Here is a 13,824-nt window from a genome sequence, read left to right on the forward strand (position 1 = left end):
AAATTGGTGGTTAGGACGTTCTTAATTGCTATAACCAGCTTATCATTTGAGGGAGAAGATTAATTTTCGAGGATCAATTCTTAATCTGGAATCTACCGAGTCTAGGGCTAAGGCTTATTATCTCTGTTTACAAAAATTCAAATTTATTTCTTGATTTAAATTTATTTCCAATATTAATTAATTAATTATTTACACTGATTCTATTATTTACTTTCTAAACATTTTCAAATCCTCCTGATTTATTTGTTTATTTTTTTTGGGTAGGTCCGTTTAGAATTGTGGGCACGACTTTTGCCATGACTTTTGACACAACAAAAATTTTGATCACAAGTTAAACACAGAAGTTGATTATAACATCCAATCCCTGTGGACTCGACATTACTACCACTCTTATTACTATTTAAAGTTATTTTTGTAGGAATTATTTTTGGTGGTTTCGACGCCCATCAAATTTTTGAACTTGTTTAGACTTTCGTTTTTGGTTTTTGTTCTGTTTGTTTGTCTTCTGGTGTTTTAACATGACAATGTGAAAGTACACGGGTTAATAACTAAAAATTCAGTTTTCAAAATTAAAAGTCTGCAAATTTTCCTCTGAAAAATTAAGTGACCTCTTAAGTGTTTTTCTAAAAATAATCAAATATTTTTTAACTTTTCTTTACCTTCAATCTAGAAAGGATTTTGCCAAAAATAATTACTTTCAAAACCCAACTTTGCATTCACATTTTGGGTTTGAAGCAAGCGATTTTGTACTTAAGTAATTTTATACGTTTGCAAGAATGTGTTGCCAAATTTTACGTTTTTCGAAACACACCCTAAGTTTAACTAAGACAAAAGTTTTTAAAGAAGTTGATGTAATTCCTTCAAATTTGTCATAACGTTTATGCTAGGTTCGGAATGTTACAGTTACTAACACTTCATCAGGTACGACGACCTTCTTTTTAGGTGTGAAAGAAAAATGACTACAGTGACCATTGAGGATGAAATTGGGCAACTATTTCGGTTCATCCCATTTTCAAAATAGATTCACCGAACCATGAGCTGCAACCTATTTAATAGATCTTTTAGAAATTATTTTACGTCTATAACATAATTCTTTGGGCAAATTACCAATAAAAGCCCCTTTTTTTTTAAATTTACCGAAATGGGCCATGTCAGAAATTATTTACTGGAATAGGACGGTTTTTACAAAGAGTGTCCACGTCAGCGCGTTGTCAGGGGAAAAAGCAGGAAAACGCTTCCTTGAGGAAGCGTTTTCCCCGTGATTTTATTAGGGTTTTCTGTAATTAGGGTTAGGGTTTTGGGAATTTTGGGTTTTTAAATTTTAGGGTTTTAAGAAAAAAAATTAAATAAATTAGGGTTTAGTGTTTGTTAATTAAATTAATTACTAATTTTAAAAAATTAGATTATGGTTTAGTGTTTATGGTTTTTAAGGAAAAAATCAAATAAATTAGGGTTTAGGGTTACTTGAGTAAATTAATTATAAATTTTAAAAAAATTAGATTAAGATTTTAGGGCTTAGGGTTTTAGGGTATTTAAGAAAAAATCAAATAAATTAGGGTTTGGGGTTTAGGGTAACTTAAATAAATTATTTGTTAATCTAAAAAAGCTTCTACGTGAACGCTCTTTTGCTACATTAGTCTCTGAAAAAATAAATTTGAGAAGACGTGTCTGTGCAAATAGTGTCAAAAACGCTTCAATCAGGATGCATTGTCAGCAAAAGTACTGAAAGAAGCTCCCACGTGGATGCTCTTTTGCTACAGTAGTATCTAAAAAAATAACTTTGAAAAGACGTGTCTGTGCAAATAGTGTAAAAAACGCTTCAAGCAAGATGCATTGTCAGCAAAAGTACTGAAAGAAGCTTCCACGTAGACGCTTTTTTGCTACAGTAGTCTCTGAAAAAATAATTTTGAAAAGACGTGTCTGCACAAATAGTGGTAAAAACACTTCAAGCAGGATGCATTTTCAGCAAAATTACTGGAAGAAGCTCCCACGTGGATGCTCTTTTACTACAGTGGTCTCTGAAAAAATAATTTTGAGAAGACGTGTCTGCATAAATAGTGTCAAAAATACTTCAAGCAGGATGCATTTTCAGCAAAAGTACTGAAAGAAGCTCCCACGTGGACGCTCTTTTGCTATAGTGGTTTCTAAAATAACTTGGGCTATAAATTAGCCAAATTTTGTTCTCAGGTTGCATAACTTATAGCAAAAAAAAAAAATAGAGAGGCTAAGAAGGATAAAAATTAAAGATGGGTGAACGCATTAGTGCTGTTATTTACTATGATGGTGAGGTTCGTCACACCGAGAACGGTGTTGTTTTTTTCGGAGAATACAATACGGCTGGTTTTTAACCAGAACATAGATTTGACAGAACTTCGTAAAAGGATTAGGCGTAAAATATTCGGAACAACGCCAATGAAAGTGTTGTCTATTAGGTATCGATTTTGTGCTTCTATTGATCCAATAACATATGACTCGTTCGACATCAAAGGTGCTTGTAGTTTGGAGGCAATGGTGCAGACTCATCTTGCTAGTGGAGCACCATATATTGAGTTATATGTACAATTCGCATCACCAAATGATACATTTGCGGCTGCTGTTCGAGAGGAATACACGACCCCTGCCCGACACTCCATTAGTGAGTTACATAACACGAATCGCCGTTTTTGGTAGCGGTATGGAATACACAACCCCTGCACGACACTCTGTTAGTGGATGGGACATGCACCTAGGTGGGTCAATGTTTGACGCTGGAAATACGTACTGCGGAACGACATCAACTTATAGTGCTTGGCAATCTACATCCAATTAGGGATGTTATGAAACGCCTAGAAGAAGGGATGATGTACTCCCCATGACGTCCATCGGTGATGGGACCTCATACGTTGCAGATGATGGTGGGTTAGATGATGAGTCCGATGTGGATCCACTTTGAGAGCCCGGCCGCAATGGTATAGAAGTTGGATTATTTTCTGAACCGTAGCCTATTCCAACTGAACCTGAAGATGTTGAAGGGGGTTCAGATGAAGAAGAAGATCCACAATTCAGGGCATACTCGCCTCCAGCCCACATGCATAATGTTAATCTATCTGTAGATGATGCATTAGAGTTTCCAGATCTACCACACAGAACTCGTGATCATACAAGTTCGTTATTAGATTCGAGTGAATTTGAAGTTGGTAAGGAGTTTTCCAATAAGGATAGTTTTCTTGGTGCATTGAAACAACATAGCATCAATAACGGTGTTAACTACCACGTGGTTAAATCTAAATTCGATAACTTTGAGGCAAAGTGTGCAGTGCAAGAGAAAAGTTGTTCTTGGAAAATCTACGCCTCGTTGAGGAAAAGGACAGGGTTGTGGGAGATAAAAAAGTATAAAGGTCCACATACATGTGCTGCAGGTACAATATTTAAGGTTTTTGAATAATACTATTATTATGTAATGTTACATTATTTAACATATTTCGTTGACAGGTATTTCACAAGATAAGCCCAAGATGGATTCAGCCATGTTAGCTAGCTTAATACTACCCACGGTGAAGGCAGATCCTAAGACTTCAGTGCCGGTCTTAATTGCCAATATTCGTAACCAAACGGGGTACACGCCCTCTTACCACAAGGCTTGGATAGCTAAGCAGAAGGCTTTGGAGAAGATGCATAGTGGGTGGGACGCTTCATATAATGAAATACGGCAGTGGTGTCAAGTGCTAGAGAGATACGTCCCAGGTTGCATAACAAACCTTCAAACAGAACCTGCATACTACAACGACCGATTGCTCCGTGGATGCTAAATCTGGAGCTTTAAGCAATGCCGAGACGCATTTGCATATTGTAAGCCATTGGTACAAATTGACGGTACCTTTATGTACGGTAGATATACCCATCGGCTATTGCTAGCAGTCGCATAGGATGGTAGTGGAAGAATCCTTCCAATTGCGTTTGCAATAACATCGGGGAGTCAGCTGATGACTGGGATTCTTTCTTTCTAGGTTAAGGATGCATGTTTGCCCCCAACCTGATATATGCATTATATCGGATTGAGGCACCGGGATACTAGCTGCAATTGAGAGACAGGGAAGCCTATGGCATCGCACATACCATCGGTATTGCCTAGGGCACATTGCTTCCAACTACTACAGACAATATCCATCTAAAGGTGAACAATGGCAAGTGGCCAACATGGGTATTTAACTTTATCTCTATTAATATAATTTCATTTAGAATATTGAATTTATTTTAAATGGAAAAGTGGTATTAATTTTCGCTATCAACTTATATTGGCAGGGTATGAGATAAGTAAGGACCGTTTTCATGAGATGTTGGCAGTTTTCCATTCAGTTAACAAAGAGGGCCATGACTACCTATGTAATATACCTTTCGAATAGTGGACACAAGCATACGACGACGGCTTACGATATGGTCACATGACCTCAAACCTGGCCGAATGTATAAATTCTGTTCTGAAAGGAACACGTCATTTACCGATAAAATCAGTTGTGTGAGAGATATTTTCGTTTAACGGCACTATTTTCGAAACGAGCAGTGAGTTATGCAGGCCAAATGCAGGGAGGCCATGTATGGTGCGCAAAGGTATTGCAAGAAACTAACAAGGCGAAGGCACGGGCGAACATTATGTACACAGTGTGTCACGATCGAGACAACTTATAGTTTCGTGTGACAGAGTTTGACAAACCGCACCAAGGTATTACTGGCGGGTAATATCGTGTACACTTAAGAAATAGGACTTGCGATTGTGGGAGGTTTGACGCACTTCGTTATCCATGCTGTGACAGCCCTAAAGTGACCCTAGTCGGAAAGCGGTTTCGGGACCGCTAAACCGAGTCACCAAATTATTTGAATGTGATATTTATTGTCTAAAATATGTGATTATGAAGGTGTGAAAGTTTTAGGCTTCGATTTAGTAAATTGCATGTGAATTTAGTCAAAAGGACTTATGGGTGACATTTTTGAAATGTGATAGGCTAATCTACAAGGACCTAATAGTGCATGTAATCAAAAGGGAGGACTTGCATGTCAATTTCCCCCCTAATATGTAGTGGCCGGCCATGAGCATGGGTGGACAAGATGTTATGGCTAAAAACATGTCATAAACATGTTGGGGTAATGCATTATGTAAGGATTAATAAAATAAAGAGCATGGGCAATAAAATATTAGTGTTAGTAGGATGAGAAACAAAAAAAAAGAAAGGATGTGTGTGATTGTCCCCCCATTGCCGTGAGTGGAAGGAAAGAAAAACAAAAAAAATGTTCATCCTTTGGTTCATCCTTGGCCGAAAATTTTAAGGAAGAAGGAAGGAGTTCTTGCTTCATGTTTGGTTTGGAAGAGGATTAGGAGGAGGTTCGGCCATACTTGTATCTAGATTAAGGTAAGTTTGATGTTGTGCCATGAGATTCATGCATGTTTTTTTTTTGTTAGCTTGAGTTCTAACTAGCCCATGGTTCAAATCCTTACTATGTCATGGAGATGATATTCGGCTAAGGTGGATTTGTGTTGATGTTATTTGCATGCTAAAAGTGAAGCTTGTAATGATGCATGTGATGGTGGATTGATGACTCTTGAATCTTCTTTTTAGCATCTTTGAGTGAGACATTAAGTTCCTCGTTCAACCATGACCAAAAATTGAAATGGTATGGTTGTTGTTCACGTTATTGGATGAGAAATGGTAGTAAGGTGAAGTGCAAATGTTAGTGCTTGATTTACTAGTGTATATGTGTGTATTAGCCAAGTTTTGAACTTGAAACAAAATGGTGTTTAGTCAATACAAGTGACCATACTTGTAGAATGTATTAAGTGTTGCAATTGGCCCCAACATAGACATGTATGTTCGGCCACATGAATAAGTACATAAGTTATGTGTATGTTCGGCCATAGGTAGCCAATTGATGGCTTTAGCTTGACTTAGAAAATTCGGCTAAGGGGAAATAATAGCTAGTATGTTGAATTCGATTCGTGATTTCGTACATATGTGACTCTAGTGTCTAATGTATATATGGGCTAAGTACCTTGAGCTTCTCTTTTGATGTTCGAATGAATTGTATTAAATTGCTTGATGTGATTAAAAATGCGTATGACCATTGTGTATTTGAGCTAAAAGGTGGCCATATGACCTATCAAACTCCTTGTCATATTCGGCCATAAGCTAGCAAAATGAGACTTTAATGAGTTAAATTTGTTTGAATTAGCTCAAGAGCTTAGAGGACCACCGTTGGATAAGGGAAAGGAAAAAGTGATCGAATAGCTGTCGAAATCGCTCGACCACATCTGAGGTAAGTTCTTGAGTAATAGAGCTTAAATTATGATTTGATTAGATCATGTTTTAAGCAAATCAAAATCATGCTCTTTGTGTGTGGCTATTGAGCTGAAATTGCAAGAGTGATAAGTGTCTTGTGTTTGAGTTTTGCTAATGAAAATGAAATACGAATGTGTCACGATTTATTGTTAAATGTGCATGGTTATTCGAATGATGTCCGGGCTAAGTCCCGAAGGCTTTGTGCTAAGTGACCATATCCGGACTAAGATCCGAAGGCATTTGTGCGAGATACTAATTCCGGGCTAAGCCCGAAGGCATTGGTGCGAGTTACTAAATCCGGGTTAAGTCCCGAAGGTATTTGTGCGAGTTACTATAACCGGGCTATGTCCCGAAGGCATTTGAACGAGTAGCTATATCCGGTTAAATTCCGAAGGTACGTGATTTGGGAATGAATAATCTTGCTGTAAAAATTTCAGTTAATACGCTTGTAACATCCCAACATTGAGGTATGTTTCGTATGTGCTTTGAATTAGTTGAGCCCTTACAAATAAGTATTCGCTCAGTTAATAAATGAGCTACCGGCCTTTGGCCATGTTGATCTTTGTGTATGAATAAAAGGGTTGGTAATGTGAAGTAAGTATGATATTGAAAATTTGTGCATATGAAATTATCCGTTTAGCTACATGAATGCTATACTTTGGTTGTGTCTAAATTCTTTGCTCAAAACTTACTAAGCATTTAATGCTTACTCCGTTTCTTTGATTCTCTGTTTTATAGATTTTGGTTCTTCAGCTATCGGACTCAGGATTTTGAAGTCGAAGTCGCCCACACTATCAAAGCTCCTTTTGGTATACTTTTGGTTGAACTTTGAAATGGCATGTATAGGACTACCCTTTTGTTGTTGGTCATGTACCCTTCGGTTTTGTGTAAATTTGGATAGCCATGCGAAAATGGCTTAAATTTACTTTGATCATAGCTTTATAATCGTTTTGTATGTTGTCCGTCGAGAGGTATGGAAATGTTGGTAACGGTTAGCCATGGGAATGGTTATTCTTGATCACTTTTGGAATATGTATGACAAACTCTAGTTGATCCATGGAGGATCATGAAATAGGTAAAGTTTACCTTAAAAATAGATACTGGCAGCAGTAGTGATGTGGATGTGAAAAATCACTAAAAATATTAGGAATGGAATTAAATAGTGAATAAATTATGTAATCGAACCTTGATGAATCTATTTTCATAGGAAAGTAACAAAACATTCATATGAATAGTATATTATGAGATGTTAAAGTTCTCGTGAGACAGGGCCAGAACGGTTTCTGGATCCCCTTATCTGACTTTGGAAATTCATTATAAATTAACCAGAGACATTTAGAAGTCATGCCATATATGTATAGATTCCTCTTTGAGTCTAGTTTCTATAGAAACAAACGGTATCAATATTGAAGCCCTGTACAGGGAGATATCCAAGTCGTAATGCGCAAAGGTCAGTGTAGTCGATCCCTGTAACATGGGAGACTTTGACTAATAAACTGTACTAATTGGCCCGACCAAAAATTCTAGAAAAAATTTGTAGATGTATATATGAGTCTAGTTTCAGGGAAAAATCACGAAGCTGATTTTTGAGTTGTGAAACTCAAGATATGATTTTTAAGGTGACAGTGACGTAGTTAGCCAGCTTGCCTAGAAAATTTAAAATGGATTGTGCAAAGAAGTGATTTAAGTCTGCAAACCCCTCGGGTCCGACTTCGGCGACGGACTCGGGTACGGGGTGTTACAATTTTATTGGTATCAGAGCTACGGTTTAGTCGATTCTAGGACTACCGTAATGCGTTGGGTCTAGCTATACATGCCATTTTATGTGATTATTTGATAGTGTGGTGATTTCTGACATTTGCAAATGTGTTTATTTATAGTAATGGATCCCGATCCCGACCGAGCGGTAGCTGATGATCTTGAGAGTGTAGCGCCTGCTCCCGCGCAAGGGACAGCGCCGGCGGACTCTCAACCTAATGCTAGTAACCCGAATGATGAAGCTAGACAAGCTTTCTATAGCGTGATGAATGATTGGTTCAACTAATACATTCGAACTAATACGGCTGTTCCACAACCTCCATTCCCGACTAATGCCACCCCCGCACCTACAATACCTCCGAAAACTGACCAAATAAGGTCAAATAAGCCCCCAATTGACAGAATCTGAAAACATGGGGCTACTGAATTTAAAGCTACGGACAGCGATGATGCCGAGCAAGCTGAATTTTGGTTGGACAACACTATCCGGGTACTCGACGAGCTATCTTGCACACCCGATGAGTGCCTAAAGTGTACTATCTCCTTGCTACATGATTCTGCCTACTATTGGTGGAATACATTGACTTCTGTTGTGCCTAGAGAGCAAGTAACTTGGGAATTCTTCCAAACTGAGTTTCGAAAGAAGTATATCAATCAGAGATTCATTGACCAAAAACGAAAGGAAATTCTTGAACTTAAACAAGGTTCCATGTCGGTTAACTATGAACGAAAGTTTGTAAGGCTTAGCCGGTACGCACGAGAATGCATTTCCTTAGAAGCCGTAATGTGTAAACGTTTCGAGGATGGATTGAATGATGATATAAAGCTGTATGTTGGCATTTTGGAAATCCGAGAATTTGTGGCACTTGTCAAGCGAGCTTGCAAAGCCGAGGAGCTCAGTATGGAGAAAAGAAAAGCTGAGGCGGGAACAAGGGAGTTTCGTAAGAGGTCTTCGGGGAAGCCCTTCCCACAGTCATCGAAGAAATTTAGAGATGGCTTAGGCCGGTCTAGAGACACTTCGGGCTTTTCTAGACGAGATCGCGATCGACCCCTTTCGAGTGCACGAGTCACTTCGGTCGCCAGTGTGGGAAATGATCGTCGAGATAGAACGGAGTGCCAATATTGTGGAAAATGGCATTCTGGAAGTTGTAGATTCCATGACCGCTCCTGCTACAAGTGCGGGTCAGTTGACCACTTTAACAAAGATTGCCCGAGATTGTCTGAACAGAATGAAAATCAGAGTGGGAAACCGAGTGCTACCACTGCTCGAGGTAGACCATCTAGAAACACGTGAAATGCTAGTGGTGGTCAGAGAGGATCTAGAGATGCTGCGACCAGATCTGAGGCTCGTGCTCCTGCTAGGGCTTATGCTATACGCACACGCGAGGATGCTTCCTCGCCAGATGTTATTAGCGGTACTTTTACTCTCTTCGATACTAATGTGATTGCTTTGATTGACCCTGGTTCTACTCATTCTTATATATGCGAAACCTTAGCATCCAGTAAGACTTTACCTATTGAGTCTACTGAGTTCGTAATTCGGGTGTCAAATCCCTTGGGTCGTTACGTGCTTGTCGACAAAGTGTGTAAGAAATGCCCCCTAGTAATTCGAGATTCCTGTTTTCCGGCGGACTTGATGCTTTTGCCGTTTGATGAATTTGATGTTATTCTTGGATTGGATTGGTCGACCGTGCATGATGCGGTTGTGAATTGCAAAAGCAAGACTATTGATTTGAGGTGCGCAAATAACGAGATAATCCGAGTTGAGTCTACGGACTTAAAGGGGTTGCCAGCTGTAATATCAGCAATGTTGGCCCAGAAATATGTAAGAAAAGGGTGCGAAGCATACCTTGTGTATGTACTTGATGACAAAGAATTAGAAAAGAAACCCGAATCTATGCCGGTGGTTTGTGAATACCCGGATGTTTTTCCTGAAGAATTACCGGGTTTACCACCTGTTCGGGAGGTAGAGTTTGGTATTGAGCTTGTACCTGGAACTACGCCAATTTCGATAGCTCCGTATCGTATGGCACCAACCGAGTTAAAAGAATTGAAAGCTCAGTTGCAAGAGTTGACGGATAGAGGTTTCGCTCGACCAAGTTTCTCACCTTGGGGTGCACCGGTATTGTTCGTGAAAAAGAAGGACGGAACCATGAGGTTGTGCATTGACTATCGTCAGCTGAATAAAGTGACGATAAAGAATAAATATCCGTTACCGCGTATTGATGATTTGTTTGATCAACTAAAGGGAGCCTCAATGTTTTCAAAGATAGATTTAAGATCAGGTTATTATTCATTGCGAATTCGAGATTCGGATATACCCAAAACTACTTTCAGAACGAGATACGGCCACTACGAGTTCTTAGTGATGCCGTTTGGGCTCACTAATGCCCCTGCGGTATTTATGGATTTGATGAATCGGATCTTCAGACAGTATTTGGACCGGTTCGTAGTTGTGTTTATTGATGACATCTTGGTCTATTCAAGAGATGAGACCGAACATGCTGAGCACCTGAGATTAGTGTTGCAAATTTTACGGGATAAGCAGTTATATGCTAAGTTCAATAAGTGTGAGTTCTGGTTAAGAGAGGTTAGCTTCTTGGGCCACGTGGTATCCGCATCGGGTATTCGAGTTGACCCGAACAAAATTTCAGCCATGCTTAACTAGAAGCCTCCGAGAAATATTACTGAGGTTCGGAGCTTTTTGGGACTTGCCGGTTACTACCGACGGTTTGTAAAAGGTTTCTCGATGATAGCCACACCCATGATGAAGCTACTTCAAAAAGATGTTAAGTTCGAATGGACGGAAAAATGTCAGAAAAGTTTTGATCAACTGAAAACTTATTTGACCGAAGCTCCAATTTTAATGCAGCCCGAATCAGGCAAAGAGTTTGTCATCTATAGTGACGCCTCCCTACTTGGGTTAGGTTGCGTATTGATGCAAGAAGGTCGAGTTGTGGCCTATGCGTCGAGACAATTAAAGCCACATGAGAAAAATTATCCGACCCATGATCTCGAACTAGCTGCCATCGTATTCGCTTTAAAAATATGGCGACATTACTTATTTGGTGAAAAGTGCCATGTATTTTCGGATCACAAAAGTCTCAAATATTTCATGACTCAAAGAGACTTAAATCTGCGACAAAGACGTTGGCTCGAGTTGTTAAAGGATTATGAGCTTGTCATTGACTATCACCCGGGAAAGGCTAATGTGGTTGCGGACGCCTTAAGCCGGAAATCACTATTTGCTTTACGAGCGATGAATGTACTCTTGTCTGTTCTACCCGACAATGTGTTAGTAGCTGAATTAAAGTCCGAACCATTATTGATTCATCAAATTCGTGAAGCTTAGAAAGTCGACGATGAATTGGTTGCAAAACGGGCTGAGTGTGTTCCGAACAAGGAATCGGAGTTTCAAATTGATGATGATGATTGTTTGAGGTTCAGAAGTCGTTTGTGTGTTCCAAGGAATTCGGAACTCATTTCGATGATTCTTAACGAAGCCCATTGTAGCCGAATGTCAATTCACCCGGGGAGTACGAAAATGTACAACGATCTGAGACGCCAGTTTTGGTGGCATGGTATGAAACAAGACATTTCCGATTTTGTTTCGAAGTGTTTAATATGTCAGCAAGTAAAGGCAGAACATCAAGTGCCTACGGGTTTACTCCAGCCAATCATGGTACCTGAATGGAAATAGGATCAAGTCACGATGGATTTCGTATCTGGGTTGCCAGTATCGGCAAGTAAGAAAGATGCGATTTGGGTTATTGTGGATAGACTGACTAAGTCGGCTCACTTTATCCCCGTACGTACAGATTTTTCATTAGATAAACTAGCTGAATTGTATATTTCTCAGATTGTGAGATTACACGGGGTACCTATTTCTATCGTGTCGGATAGAGATCCGAGATTCACCTCGCGATTTTGGAAGAAATTGCAAGAAGCTTTGGGTACCAAGCTGCATTTTAGCACCGCTTTTCATCCACAAACCGATGGTCAATCCGAGCGGATAATTCAGATACTTGAGGATATGTTGAGATGTTGCATCCTCGAGTTTAGTGGTTCATGGGAACGGTATTTACCTTTGATTGAATTTGCTTACAACAATAGTTTTCAATCAAGTATTAAGATGGCACCTTACGAGGCCTTGTACGGACGTAAATGCCGTACCCCATTGTTTTGGACCGATCTCGGTGAAAGTAAAATTTTCGGAGTGGATTTGATTAAAGATGCTGAACAGAAAGTAATAATAATTTGTGAAAGTCTGAAGGCAGCATCAGATCATCAGAAGTCGTATACGGATTTAAAACGAAGAGATATTGAGTATCAAGTGGGAGACAAAGTGTTTCTTAAGGTCTCGCCTTGGAAAAAGATACTCAGATTTGGCCGTAAGGGCAAATTGAGTCCGAGATTCATTGGGCTGTATGAGATCTCCAAACGAGTTGGCCCAGTTGCATATAGGTTGCTTTTACCCCCTGAACTCGAAAGAATCCACAACGTTTTTCATGTTTCGATGCTTCGACGTTACAGATCCGATCCTTCGCACGTAATAAACCCCTCCGAGGTCGAAATTCAAGCCGATATGAGTTATGAGGAAGAATCGATTCGTATCCTAGCTCGTGAAGTGAAAGAGTTGCGAAACAAAAGGGTTCCGATAGTGAAAGTGTTATGGTTCAAACACGGGATCGAAGAAGCTACTTGGGAACCCGAGAACTCTATGAAAGAGCGATACCCAAACCTATTTACCGGTAAGATTTTTGGGGACGAAAATTTCTTAAGTGGGGGAGAGTTGTGACAGCCCTAAAGTGACCCTAGTCGGAAAGCGGTTTCGGGACCGCTAAACCGAGTCACCAAATTATTTGAATGTGATATTTATTGTCTAAAATATGTGATTATGAAGGTGTGAAAGTTTTAGGCTTCGATTTAGTAAATTACATGTAAATTTAGTCAAAAGGACTTATGGGTGACATTTTTGAAATGTGATAGGCTAATCTACAAGGACCTAATAGTGCATGTAATCAAAAGGGAGGACTTGCATGTCAATTTCCCCCCCTAATATGTAGTGGCCGGCCATGAGCATGGGTGGACAAGATGTTATGGCTAAAAACATGCCATAAACATGTTGGGGTAATGCATTATGTAAGGATTAATAAAATAAAGAGCATGGGCAATAAAATATTAGTGTTAGTAGGATGAGAAACAAAAAAAAAGAAAGGATGTGTGTGATTGTCCCCCATTGCCGTGAGTGGAAGGAAAGAAAAACAAAAAAAAATGTTCATCCTTTGGTTCATCCTTGGCTGAAAATTTTAAGGAAGAAGGAAGGAGTTCTTGCTTCATGTTTGGTTTGGAAGAGGATTAGGAGGAGGTTCGGCCATACTTGTATCTAGATTAAGGTAAGTTTGATGTTGTGCCTTGAGATTCATGCATGTTTTTTTTTTTGTTAGCTTGAGTTCTAACTAGCCCATGGTTCAAATCCTTACTATGTCATGGAGATGATATTCGGCTAAGGTGGATTTGTGTTGATGTTATTTGCATGCTAAAAGTGAAGCTTGTAATGATGCATGTGATGGTGGATTGATGACTCTTGAATCTTCTTTTTAACATCTTTGAGTGAGACATTAAGTTCCTCGTTCAACCATGACCAAAAATTGAAATGGTATGGTTGTTGTTCACGTTATTGGATGAGAAATGGTAGTAAGGTAAAGTGCAAATGTTAGTGCTTGATTTACTAGTGTAGATGTGTGTATTAGCCAAG

The sequence above is a fragment of the Gossypium hirsutum genome, chromosome A13, assembly GCF_007990345.1.
Source record: "Gossypium hirsutum isolate 1008001.06 chromosome A13, Gossypium_hirsutum_v2.1, whole genome shotgun sequence".
Lineage (NCBI taxonomy): Eukaryota > Viridiplantae > Streptophyta > Magnoliopsida > Malvales > Malvaceae > Gossypium > Gossypium hirsutum.